The following is a 12,492-nucleotide window of genomic DNA, read 5'->3' on the forward strand; positions in this document are numbered from 1 at the left end:
TGGGTCCCTGTGTCGGGAGCGACTCACTGCAGGCCCCTAACAAATCCATCTTCCGTTGCCGGTGCCGCGGGATGTCACTGGCGTGGGCCTGGCGCCCGCCAGGTGGGCGCCCCGCGGTGCCAGCCAGAAGTCAGGCAGCACCCGACCTGTTGCCAGGCTCCTCCCGTCAGCGTTTGCCTAGCGCCAGCTTCCCACGGGCGGGGCACCAAGAGGGTTACCTGTGACGTAGTGGGGGTGCCGTCTGCTCTGTAACCCAGAGTGGTGTGGGGGGGCCTTGCTGGTTGCTGGGCTTGTGTCACGTTACTGGATTTTGAGGGGAGCAGCCAGATTGCTGCTGCTAGGTGGGGGGTGTTGGCCCCAGAAAATGGTATAAAGGGGGCCATGTGGGGTGTTGAATAGAAGCCCCCTGTCTGCTAATCCTATGTACGCTGGTCATGTGTGTGTATAATGTCTGTGTGTGCAATTATTAGCATGTACTTGTATGGATACTGAAGATTTCCCTGCATGTGGTTGAGCATTGGGCAGGGCCCGGCCTATGGACATGCTAATCAGCGAGGCCCTGTGGGACAATGGCTCTCAATGGGCCAAGGACACACCTTAGGAATGAGGGTGACTCAAACCTAAGGGCTACCAGCAGGGGACACAGGAATAAGCCGGGGACCAGGTGACCTGCGATAGCCAAGAAGAGGCCAGGAAGGAGGTATAAAGAGGCCATGTGGTGGACTCCATTTTTGTTCTCAGCTCAGCACTTCATCCCAGAGGCAGCAGTGCAGGGATCGAAGAGCCCAGAAGACCTGTGAACCCATCCTGATGCTAGGATGTGCAACAAGGACTTTTAAACCAGCAGCTGTAACATCTCTGCTAGAGCCTGCATCGAGGACTGGGAGATTCGGTGCATGTAACGTACTGTACTTTAATAACCTTACTCTCAGGCTTTTCTTTCTTGTGATGATAAACCTTTAGATATAGATTCTAAAGGATTGGCCCAGCGTGATTTGTGGGTAAGGTCCAGAGGGTAAATTGACCAGGGATCTGTGGCTGGTTTCTTGGGACCGGACAGGACTTGTTCGGGGTAGGTGGGATTGGGTGCTAGGACCCCCCACCTGTGTATGAGGCCCGGGGCCATCTGGGGCACGGATATTGCTGGGGTGTCGGAGGGGTTTTGCTCAGGAGGCTTCAGGCAGGCTGCTGAAGCGCTCTGTGGGACTGGTTTGTGGCCTGTTTGGAGAGGTCACCAGTCTGGGGGCTGTAAGGAGCCCCGGATTTGAGCAATTCGCCCTGAGCGGACGCCTTCAGCTGTGCCCAGACACGGCCCGGTCCGTCACAGTGGCGTAGTCGGCAGGATCCACAGATCTTGGTCAATTGAGCTTTGGGATCAGGACCCTACGCTGTCTAAATTTGATTTTTGGTGTTGAGAGTTTGGTTGGTTAAAGAGCCGCTGCGATGAGCCCGGGACTATATGAGAATCTGGGCAAAAGTGCTCTGAAGGATTTGTGCTTGGGGAGAGGCATTGCCTGTAGGAAAAGGGCCTCTAAACTAGATCTGGTAGTGTTGTTACTAACCAGAGATGTGGATGAAAGGAGCAGAAGCAAGCCAAGGAAGCTGCTGAAAGAAGGCAGAAGGCAGAGGAAGAAATTGCTAAGAGACAGAAGGAGATGGATCGGGAACTTGAGGAGAAAAAGGCAGAATATGCTGAGAGACGGCGGGGGCAAGAGGCAGAACACGCAGAGAGAATGGCAAGCCTTGAACTTCAGCTTAAGAGAACAAAAGATCAAAAGGGACTGGATCCTCCTGGGAGTTCAGTGTGCAACCGTGTGGGCATGTGGGGTGACTATGACATGGCAAATGTTGTGACCCAGCCCCAAAACAGGTATGGGGGCTGTGAGGGGGGTACAGGTGACTCTGGGAAGTTTTCTGAGGCTAGTCTGTTTTACTGTAACCAAGGGGAAAGTGTCTCTACATGTGTGCCTGTGGCAGACGGCTGTGTGTCTGTGCAGGGGGGCAGTGAGCCTGGGGGTGAGGGCCCGTCTGATGCCTCAGAGGTGAGGCTGGAATCAGAACCAGGGCAGGAAGAGCCCAGAAGTCAGGGAAATGTTTCTCTGGGGCAGTCTGGAGTGGCTGGCCAGAGTGAAGTTTTAGTTGAGGAGTTGGTGGCTGGTGAGGTTTGTGGAATTGAACCTGCACAAGCTGAAAGTGAGTTGTGTGAAGAAGCACAGTGTGTGCAAGCTGGCAATTTGGCTGGTGGAAGTAGCAGTGGGGCAGTAAAGGAAGCTGTCTCAGTGTCTAGCTGTTTGCCTGAAATTAGCCAGGGGTGTTGGGACAAGGGAGAAACTGTCTCTGGTTGTCTGTCTGAGTGTGGGGAGGAGTTTCTTCCTTTTTCTGATGAAGGTGCCCCATGGCCTGTGATGGCTGAGAGCAGGGCTGTTGTCCCAGAGTTGGGTCTGGATACAGAGAAGGCCCAGAAAGGAGGTGGCTCTAAGGTTGTATCTGCCGGGGAGGAGGATGCTGTGACTTGGGTGGATCCAGGCAGTGTCTTGCCAGAACCCCAGAGACCAGACGGTGGGGACACTGATATTGTGCCTGATGCTGCTGTGTGGCTGGAAAAGCGGGGAGTGACTCTGTGGGACCAGGGTGACCCCTTAGACCGGGCACAAGGAAAGAATGAGGTCGTGTTAACTCTGGAGCCTAATGATGGTGTGGAAGTTTACAGCCATCTAGAGAGCTGCAAAGGGGGAGAAGGTGCCCCTGACCCTGTCTCTTGTGAGTCTGTCTGTGTGCCTGAGAGGGGATTGTCTGTGAATCCACCAGAGGGGCCAGAGATGACTCAGGAAGTAAGGGAATTGCAGGAGGAGTTGGTTGTGGCTCAGCAGGGCAAGGCTGCTGCAGAGCCAGAGAAGGGTGAACTGTGGCTTAAGGAAGCTCATAGGGAGGAGAGTCCTGGCAGTGCTTGTAGCAAGCAATTTGCTGTGACTGAGGGAGGTGACAGGGCCTTGCTGGGAGAAGGCATTCAGGAGAAAGCTCTGCCTGTAAAGGGCAGCAGCTTGGTGTGTGAGGCACTTGTTTTGGTGCCTGACAGACAGAACTTGTCTGTTAGCAGTGACTCCACTGACTTGGGTTTAGGGAAACCCAGTGTGGATGGTGGTGGAGAGGTCTCGGAGGGACTGAGGGTTGTTCCAGATGAGGCAGGAACAGCCAGAGAATTGGAGCAGGCTGCTAATCCAGTGACCGTGTGTGACCAGCTTGCTGGGAAGTCAGTGTGTGGGGGACAGGATTGTTCCCAGGTGGATGAGGAGAGTGGGAACTTAGTGTCTCAGATTCAGGAGAAGGGCTGGGTAGCTAAGTATGCAGAGCAGAACAGCTGTGTGGTCACCCTCCCTAGGATGCAGGAGATGGCGATTAAGCTCCCATCTCTGGACACGGTGGACACTCATAATCAATCAGGGAGGTTGATATCTGGTTCCATGTGGAAACAGAGGTTAGAGAGGGACAGAGGAGAGACTTGGGAGTCTACAGCTCACTGCTGTTACCCCACTGAGTGGGGGAAGGGGGAGAATTCCAGGGCCATTGTGAGCCAGGGAGTCACGCCCAGCCAGCCCATTGTCTTGGTCTGGCCAGAGGTTTCAGGCCTGGAGCCCAGAGGACAAGGGGGAGGGGCAGGACTTGCTTTGGCCAAGAAGATTTGCAGTTTAAACCTGAAGGGCCAAAACTGCAATGGGGGGTGGGGCCAGAGAAGGGGCCTGACGGAGAATGTCAGTATACACCTGAGATAGGATTGTTCTTGTTACTGATGTTAATTCTTGTAACCACTGTAGTATTGTGGCAGAGAATTGTAAAGGTTTACAATGGGCATGATCTTATGAAAATACCATGTAATCTGTCTGGAGATGTAGCAAACGACAGACGGTATGTAAGGGGACATTGTGATCTTGCTATTTCGTGGTTAACACTTGTAACTGGTCTTGGAACTTCTTACAGGACAAAGAAGGTTCCAGCCAGAAGGTCCTGTGTGAGAAGGGAAACTGAGGCACGCCACCATTTTGTTTTCATGGCTAAATGCAAAAATGCCTACACGATTTGGGGTGGAATACCTGCATTCACACAGTGTTAATTGTTGTTCAGAGAGTTGCCAGAGCTGGCCTGGATAAATTCACTATTTCCTTCAGCTCTGGGCAAAATCACCTGACACACATGGGGATCATGCCGTAGAAGCAGATCCAAGTAGCTGTGGTTTTTACTAAGTTCTACCTTGGGTTGGTGAGACAGTGCAAGGTCATGGGTGTCAATAGGGCAGACCTTGCAATAATGAAGCCTCTTTTAGGCACACTGGGCTCTCATACACTCACCCAGCTCTGTACTGTTGTTTCTGCCATTGGGTTAGAACATGAGATGACACAGAGCCAAAGCATGGGGAGGCCTGTGATACCCTCAGTGATGTTACTGGCATCACTTCCTGCATCAATTTTGCGTTGGGGGTGTCATGTTACTGGATTTTGAGGGGAGCAACCAGATCACTGCTGCACCCATAGGTGGGGGTGTTGGCCCCAGAAAATGGTATAAAGGGGGGCCATGTGGGGTGTTGAATAGAAGCTCACTGTCTGATAGTCCTATGTACGCTGTTCCTGTGTGTGTATAATGTCTGTGTGTGCTATTATTAGCATGTACTTGTGTGGACACTGAAGATTTCCCTGCATGTGGTTGAGCATTGGGCAGGGCCCGGCCTATGGACATGCTAATCAGCAAGGCCCTGTGGGACAATGGCTCTCAATGGGCCAAGGACACACCTAAAGAATGAGGGTGACTCACACCTAAAGGCTACCAGCAGGGAACACAGGAATAAGCCGGGGACCAGGTGACCTGCGATAGCCAAGAAGAGGCCAGGAAGGAGGTATAAAGAGGCCACGTGGTGGTCTCCATTTTTGTTCTCAGCTCAGCACTTCATCCCAGAGGCAGCACTGCAGGGATCGAAGAGCCCAGAAGACCTGTGAACCCATCCTGATGCTAGGATGTGCAACAAGGACTTTTAAACCAGCAGCTGTAACATCTCTGCTAAAGCCTGCATCGAGGACTGGGAGATTCGGTGCATGTAACGTACTAACCTTTAACAACCTCACTCTCAGGCTTTTCTTTCTTGTGATAATAAACCTTTAGTTGTTAGATTCTAAAGGATTGGCCCAACATGATTTGTGGTAAGGTCCAGAGGGTAAATTGACCAGGGATCTGTGGCTGGTTTCTTGGAACCGGACAGGACTTGTTCGGGGTAGGTGGGATTGGGTGCTAGGACCCCCCACCTGTGTATAGGCCCGGGGCCATCTGGGGCACGGATATTGCTGGGGTGTCGGAGGGGTTTTGCTCGGGAGGCTTCAGGCAGGCAGCTGAAGCGCTCTGTGGGACTGGTTTGTGGCCTGTTCGGAGAGGTCACCAGTCTGGGGGCTGTAAGGAGCCCGGATTCGAGCAATTCGCCCTGAGCGGACGCCCTCAGCTGTGCCCGGACACGGCCCGGTCCGTCACAGCTTGGGCAGTGGGTGACTCCACTGGCGGCTGTTTGTAGCACGGCCCAACAGGACAGCGGATGAGTCACTAGGCCAGGGTCTCCCAACCTGTCCGACAGGTGCCTCCCAGGGAGAGAGACAAAGGGAGGAAGGCTGAGACCAATCCCTGGCTGGGGGGCAGGGCTGGAATGGAGGCAGTTTCTGGCTGGTATCATGGAGGAAGCAGCCTAAGCAAGGGGCTGGGATTTAGGGGCCCAGTCTCCCCCATCTCAAGGGGGGCTGAGGCATCCTAGGCCTGTCCTGTGACCAGATTCCATCTGTGCTGGGCTGTATCCTGGAGAAGCAATAAACTCCCTCTGTTCTACTGGCTGGGGGAGTCTGTTGGTGCCGCTCCGGGGTGCAGGAGTCGGGGGACCCCGACGTGCCATCACACTACTGTCCCAGCTGCATGAGCTTCCTCGCAGCAGTGCCCTGGCGACACTCGGCCAGCGGCGCTCGGTGGAAATGTGCCCGCCACACGGGGGCAAAGCTGAGCCTGCGCCGAGGGGGCACTCCTCACGGGCTGTGGCTCGGTTCCTGTCCTCTCGGGGCTCTGCCAGGCCTGAGCGGGGAAGGCGGCTGGCTGCGGGTGACAGAAAGCAGAGGGGCAGATGGCCGGAGGGGGACTGTGCTGCACCTGGCCTGCTCTGGTTTCAAACAGCCTTGTACCTCTCAGTCTGGGGAAGCTCATTCGCCCCTTCCCGCTCCCCGGCGGGCCTGGGGCTGCTGTTAGGGCCAATTTGTGCAGCAGATTAACTCGTCCCTGGGCTTGAAAGACGTTTCTATTTTCTGTGAAAACACGTTAATTAATAACACGAGAGATGTTGCGATTTTGTCCAGCTGCAGGAACGTGACGGCTGACAGCAGCTAACGGGAACCAGCTGCTCGCCCGTGTCTCCTGCTCTGGCCGCCCCGCCCCCCCGCATCCCCTCCAGCTCCAGCTGTTGGCCGTGGGGGCGGGGTGCAGCACGGCGCGGGGGCTGCTCGCTCCGGGCGCGGGAATGGGCCAGTGGCTGTGGGCAGAGGGACTGAGGGCTCTGGGAAGAGGCGGCCTCCCTGGGCCCAGGGAGGAGGGAATGAAGCGAAGGCCCAGGGATGGCCCGGGGGCTGCTCCTGCCACTGGAGCCCCTGGACGGACAAGGCATTGGGGGAGCAGTCGAGCTGTACCGGGCCCTTGCCCGTGGGGCTCTCTGACCCCCGGGGGCTCCTGCCTGGGACTGGCACTGGAACGGGGCAGGGCTGGAGCAGGAGTGGGGGATGGAGAGCGCACTTGGTGGGTGCACTCACGCTACTGCCCCCCACTTCCCCTGAGACACCTGCTGACGTGGGGAGCCCCCCCCGCGATCTGACCTGACTCCGAGCCTCCCCCCCGCGATCTGACCTGACACCAAGCCCCCCCGACCTGACACCGAGCCCCCCCCCGCGATCTTACCTGACACCGAGCCCCCCCCCGCGATCTGACCTGACACCGAGCCCCCCCGTGATCTGACCTGACACCAAGCCCCCCCGACCTGACACCGAGCCCCCCCGCGATCTGACCTGACACCGAGCCCCCCCCCGCGGTCTGACCTGACACCGAGCCCCCCCCGCGGTCTGACCTGACACCGAGCCCCCCCCGTGATCTGACCTGACTCCGAGCCTCCCCCCCGCGATCTGACCTGACACCAAGCCCCCCCGACCTGACACCGAGCCCCCCCCCGCGATGTGACCTGACACCGAGCCCCCCCCCGCGATCTGACCTGACACCGAGCCCCCCCGTGATCTGACCTGACACCAAGCCCCCCCGACCTGACACCGAGCCCCCCCGCGATCTGACCTGACACCGAGCCCCCCCGTGATCTGACCTGACACCGAGCCCCCCCGTGATCTGACACCGAGCCCCCCCGCGATCTGACCTGACACCGAGCCCCCCCGTGATCTGACCTGACTCCGAGCCTCCCCCCCGCGATCTGACCTGACACCAAGCCCCCCCGACCTGACACCGAGCCCCCCCGCGATCTGACCTGACACCGAGCCCCCACGCGATCTGACCTGACTCCGAGCCCCCCCGTGATCTGACCTGACACCGAGCCCCCCCGCGATCTGACCTGACACTGAGCCCCCCCGACCTGACACCGAGCCCCCCCCGCGATCTGACCTGACACCGAGCCTCCCCCGCGATCTGACCTGACACTGAGCCCCCCCGACCTGACACCGAGCCCCCCCCCGCAATCTGACCTGACACCGAGCCTCCCCCGCGATCTGACCTGACACTGAGCCCCCCCGACCTGACACCGAGCCCCCCCCGCGATCTGACCTGACACTGAGCCCCCCCGACCTGACTCCGAGCCTCCCCCCCGCGATCTGACCTGACACCGAGCCCCCCCGATCTGACCTGACACCGAGCCTCCCCCCCCACAATCTGACCTGACACCGAGCCTCCCCCCCCGCGATCTGACCTGACTCCGAGCCTCCCCCCCCCGCGATCTGACCTGACACCGAGCCTCCCCCCCCGCGATCTGACCTGACACCGAGCCTCCCCCCCCGCGATCTGACCTGACTCCGAGCCTCCCCCCCCCGCGATCTGACCTGACACCGAGCCTCTCCCCCCGCGATCTGACCTGACACCGAGCACCCCCAACCTGACACCGGCCCCCCCCCTGCGATCTGACCTGACACCGAGCCTCCCCCCCCCGCGATCTGACCTGACACCGAGCCTCTCCCCCCGCGATCTGACCTGACACCGAGCACCCCCAACCTGACACCGGCCCCCCCCCCCGCGGTCTGACCTGACACCGAGCCCCCCCGATCTGACCTGACACCGAGCCTCCCCCCCCACGATCTGACCTGACACCGAGCCCCCCCGATCTGACCTGACACCGAGCCCCCCCCGCGATCTGACCTGACACCGAGCCCCCCCAACCTGACACCGGCCCACCCCTGCGATCTGATCTGACACCAAGCCCCCCCCGCGATCTGACCTGACACCGAGCCCCCCCCCGCGGTCTGACCTGACACCGAGCCCCCCCGATCTGACCTGACACCGAGCCTCCCCCCCCACGATCTGACCTGACACCGAGCCCCCCCGATCTGACCTGACACCAAGCCTCCCCCCCCGCGATCTGACCTGACACCGAGCCTCCCCCCCCGCGATCTGACCTGACTCCGAGCCTCCCCCCCCCGCGATCTGACCTGACACCGAGCCTCTCCCCCCGCGATCTGACCTGACACCAAGCCTCCCCCCCCCCGCGATCTGACCTGACACCGAGCACCCCCAACCTGACACCGGCCCCCCCCCTGCGATCTGACCTGACACCGAGCCCCCCCCCCCGCGGTCTGACCTGACACCGAGCCCCCCCGATCTGACCTGACACCGAGCCCCCCCCGCGATCTGACCTGACACCGAGCCCCCCCCCGCGATCTGACCTGACACCGAGCCCCCCCGATCTGACCTGACACCGAGCCTCCCCCCCGCGATCTGACCTGACACCGAGCCCCCCCCGCGATCTGACCTGACATCGAGCTCCCCCCCGCGGTCTGACCTGACACCGAGCCTCCCCCCCCACGATCTGACCTGACACCGAGCCCCCCCAACCTGACACCGGCCCCCCCCTGCGATCTGATCTGACACCGAGCCCCCCCCGCGATCTGACCTGACACCGAGCCCCCCCCCCCCGCGATCCCCAAAGCTGTGTGCTCGGGGGATGGGTGCCATGGGGGAGAGGGCAGGGCGATGGCAGGAAGGGGCAGGGTGCGGGGGCCAGTAATGGACAGCCCCCCCCCAGCCTGCCGGGTGTCCCAGGCCAGACCGCACAGGATGGGAACAGCTGCCTTGTTCCAGCCCCTCTGGCCTCTGGTGCAGAGGCTCCGCTTGTGCATTTGCCCCGACTGTGCCCCAGAAGCGCTCAGCAAAGCCCAACCAGCCAAAGCGCCATTCGGGGAGGCCTGACGGGAACGTGGGTGGGGCTCTCCCCAGCACGAGCCAACGCTTGGCGTCTTCCCTGCACCCGTCTCTTCCCTACTGTGACGTGGGGGGGGTCTGCTCTGTGACCCGGGTCCCCCTGCGCTGGGCTGTGAGATTCCCACGGACTCACCACGTGTGGCCTGGCCCAGACACCTCGGCCCAGCCTGGGCAGAGAACAAGGCTCTTTCCGGGGGAGAGACAAAGGGAGGGAGGGGGAGACGCCACCTGGCTGGGGGCAGGGCCTGGGAGCTGGGCAGTCTGGTCTGGGAAAACATGGAGAGAAGAGACTAAGCTGAGTACTGGGGGGTCAGGGGCCTGTGGGTCTGAGGCGTCCTGGCCCTGACTCCTGTGGCCACGTCACGTCTGTGCCGGGCTGTGTCCCGGAGAAGCAATAACCCCCGTTGTACTGGCCGGCGGGGTGTCCTCTTGCTGCTACGGGGGTGCAGGGTCGGGGACCCCGACGCGCTGTCACACTTACCCCTCCTGGCTGCTGGGCCCCCACCAGCTCACCTGCCTGGGCGCAGCCTGCACACGTCCCGGATTAGCGGAGTCCGGCAGCGGGGGCAGGCGCATGGGCAGACACCAGTGCAGCCAAGGGAGCCTGGCAGCAGGCTGCAAGCGAGTGGGCCCTCCAGGCATGCGCCCCTGGGAATGGGGTCTGGCTTAGCCATCCTGCCGTACAACCCCCACTCAAACTGGGGGGCATTCATGGGGCCCCCACGAGTCCTGCTGCCTCCCGGCTCATCACAGGGGTTCACACGCAGCCTGTGTATGTGCAGCGCCCAGCACAAGCCGCACTGACCTGCCCAGCCCTGCGCATCACGTCGCTGGCAGGGACACACCTGCTGCCTGGCCCGCTGGGTGGGTACGTCCCCCCGGTGTAAGGGTCGCGCCGGAAAGCGCCTGCGAGGGAGGGAATCTCTTTACCCAGCAACTCGCTGCTTCTAAGGCCATTTCCCTGGCTCCGGCTGGCTGTGAAGGGCAGCTCCCAAGTATGCGTCTCATTAGGGCTGAATAAAGCTGCCGCCTGGGAGAGAAGCACACACCGATGATTAGCGCCTTTATTGACGATTAACAGAGCTGTAATCAGCACATAGCTAGTTCTCACAGGCCTCTGCTACATAGCGCCTAACCTCAGTGAATATGTTTCTAATTGGCCTTTAAAAACATGCTGTGGCTTTTTCAAACGCTAATTAAATGCATGTTGGGTAGAGTCCATCCAGAAGTGGTTACCACGAGCTACTAGCCGTTAATATGTGACCAAGAGTGTGTTAATTATTATATTTGATTTCCTTTGCTCATGCTCTGTTGTCTTTGCCATTTGGATTGTGCTTATTGTTCGAGCGCTTTGGAAAATGCAGCTACTCTTGTGGAACAGAATTTCCTCAACTGACACGGCCTGCGCTCAGCCCCTGCTCAGACACAGGCTCACCGTGGCCTTGGGGAAGTCACTTAATCTCCCTGTTCCCCCATGCGAATACCAACCCAGCCCTGGCCCTGCCTACAGAAGCTGTGAGCCCTGGGGGGGTGGACTATCGCTGATGACATGAACGTGCCACCCCGAACGCCAGGAAGCCCTGAGCACACTAGGGGCCTGGACGTTCTGCCGTAATCCAAGCCCATCAATAAGAATAACAACAGTGACGAGGGTGTCTGAATGTGAAGGGCTAGAAAGAGTTAATTGGTTAGTGGTCGTGTAGTGCTTGGGGACAGCAGAAATAGAGCAAAGTAGGACTCGGATAAAAACCTATTCCTTTCCGAGCACAACACCTAGCAAAACTGGGTCAGTTTTGCTAGTATTTTGCTTCAGAGAAACACTAGAAAAAATATTCTGGCAATGTCAAAATGCCCCATGTCAACATTTGTGGAACAAACCACTTTGTTTTCTTTTGAAACGACTTTTCACTTCAATTTTTTAGAACATGTTCTGTCATGCTATGTGTGACACCCCCCTCCCCCAGGATTGGTCTCCAGTGTGCTCGACAAGCCACTGACACCCACCTTCTTGCTCTCTGGGGCTCCACCCCACCCTGTCCTGCTGGGACACATTCTCTGGTCTCCCCAGCCAAGGCACAGAGATGGGGTTGCTGCCCCCCTGAGGAGCAATGCAGACACTGAAACACTTCGCTCTGGGAAGGTGCCATTGTAGGGCACAGCACCCAGGAAACCAACCCCCAAAAGGATCCAACCCCCAGAGAAATCCGTCTTTCTCTGAGTAAACGTTTTATACAAGGAAAGCTCACGAGGAGGTTCGCCCTCTTTATCAATGAAAGAGAGAACATGCGCACCCCCCCCCCGGTAACAAGTATTCACACTGGGCCTGAGAGGAAAGGAAAGGGTTTTTATTAAGTACAAAGAGTAGGACTGAAGTGCTTGCAAGTGAAAACAGATCAAAGTAAGATACTAAGTTAAAATGAAAAGAAAACGCAGCGCTCGTTCCAATTTACTCAAAAACTGATCGCAAGCAAATTCTTACCCTAAAGTGCTGATCTTGTTTCAGGCAAGCCTTCAAGCCAAAGATGATCATTTACTCTGACTTGGGGCTTTAGTTCTCTTTGTTTCCAAGCCAGCCCAAGACAAGTCCTGCTAACTTCCCCTTGCGTAAGTAGTCTTCCCCCCAGAATGGGACTCTCGTGCTACATTCCCCCTTCCATGGAAACTGCCTGGGTTAAAAAATAATCCCAGTACCAGGTGGTACTGTCACATGACTGACAAGTCCAATCACCTTTGGATTTACAGAGCAAACAAGGCTGCTTACAAGTTGTTAAGCTGATCACCAAATGGTTAAGACTCCCGGAGCACCAGTGATGTCTCATTAGCACACTTCAAACTATAAACAGTTTCACGTCATCTTTCTAACTCTATCTGCAGGAACGATGCGTGCACCAAAATGGGAGACACAGATCCAGCAGATTGTAGCATTAACGTTGATAGGTTACGTGAGGGATTTTGTCCCAAGCATGTCTGAGTGATGCCTATTTATACTTATAAGCCAATTTTCAGAAAGCCTGGGTGGGAGGA

The 12,492-nt window shown here is 58.2% G+C and overlaps 1 long non-coding RNA gene across 2 annotated transcripts; it reads right to left on the minus strand.

Annotated features, from left to right (window-relative positions):
* Positions 1 to 5,685: 5,685 nt before the first annotated feature.
* On the minus strand, positions 5,686 to 12,112 carry LOC142818559 (uncharacterized). 2 transcript variants are annotated; one of them, XR_012896077.1, is made up of 3 exons: positions 11,948 to 12,112; positions 9,982 to 10,498; positions 5,686 to 6,317 (listed from the first exon to the last, which is right to left on the minus strand). It is a non-coding gene; the product is annotated as an uncharacterized LOC142818559 (long non-coding RNA). The 2 variants fall into 2 exon arrangements; XR_012896076.1 differs by having other exon boundaries at positions 9,950 to 10,498.
* Positions 12,113 to 12,492: the final 380 nt, after the last annotated feature.

This window comes from Pelodiscus sinensis, chromosome 16 (assembly GCF_049634645.1).
Source record: "Pelodiscus sinensis isolate JC-2024 chromosome 16, ASM4963464v1, whole genome shotgun sequence".
Classification (NCBI taxonomy): Eukaryota; Metazoa; Chordata; order Testudines; family Trionychidae; genus Pelodiscus; species Pelodiscus sinensis.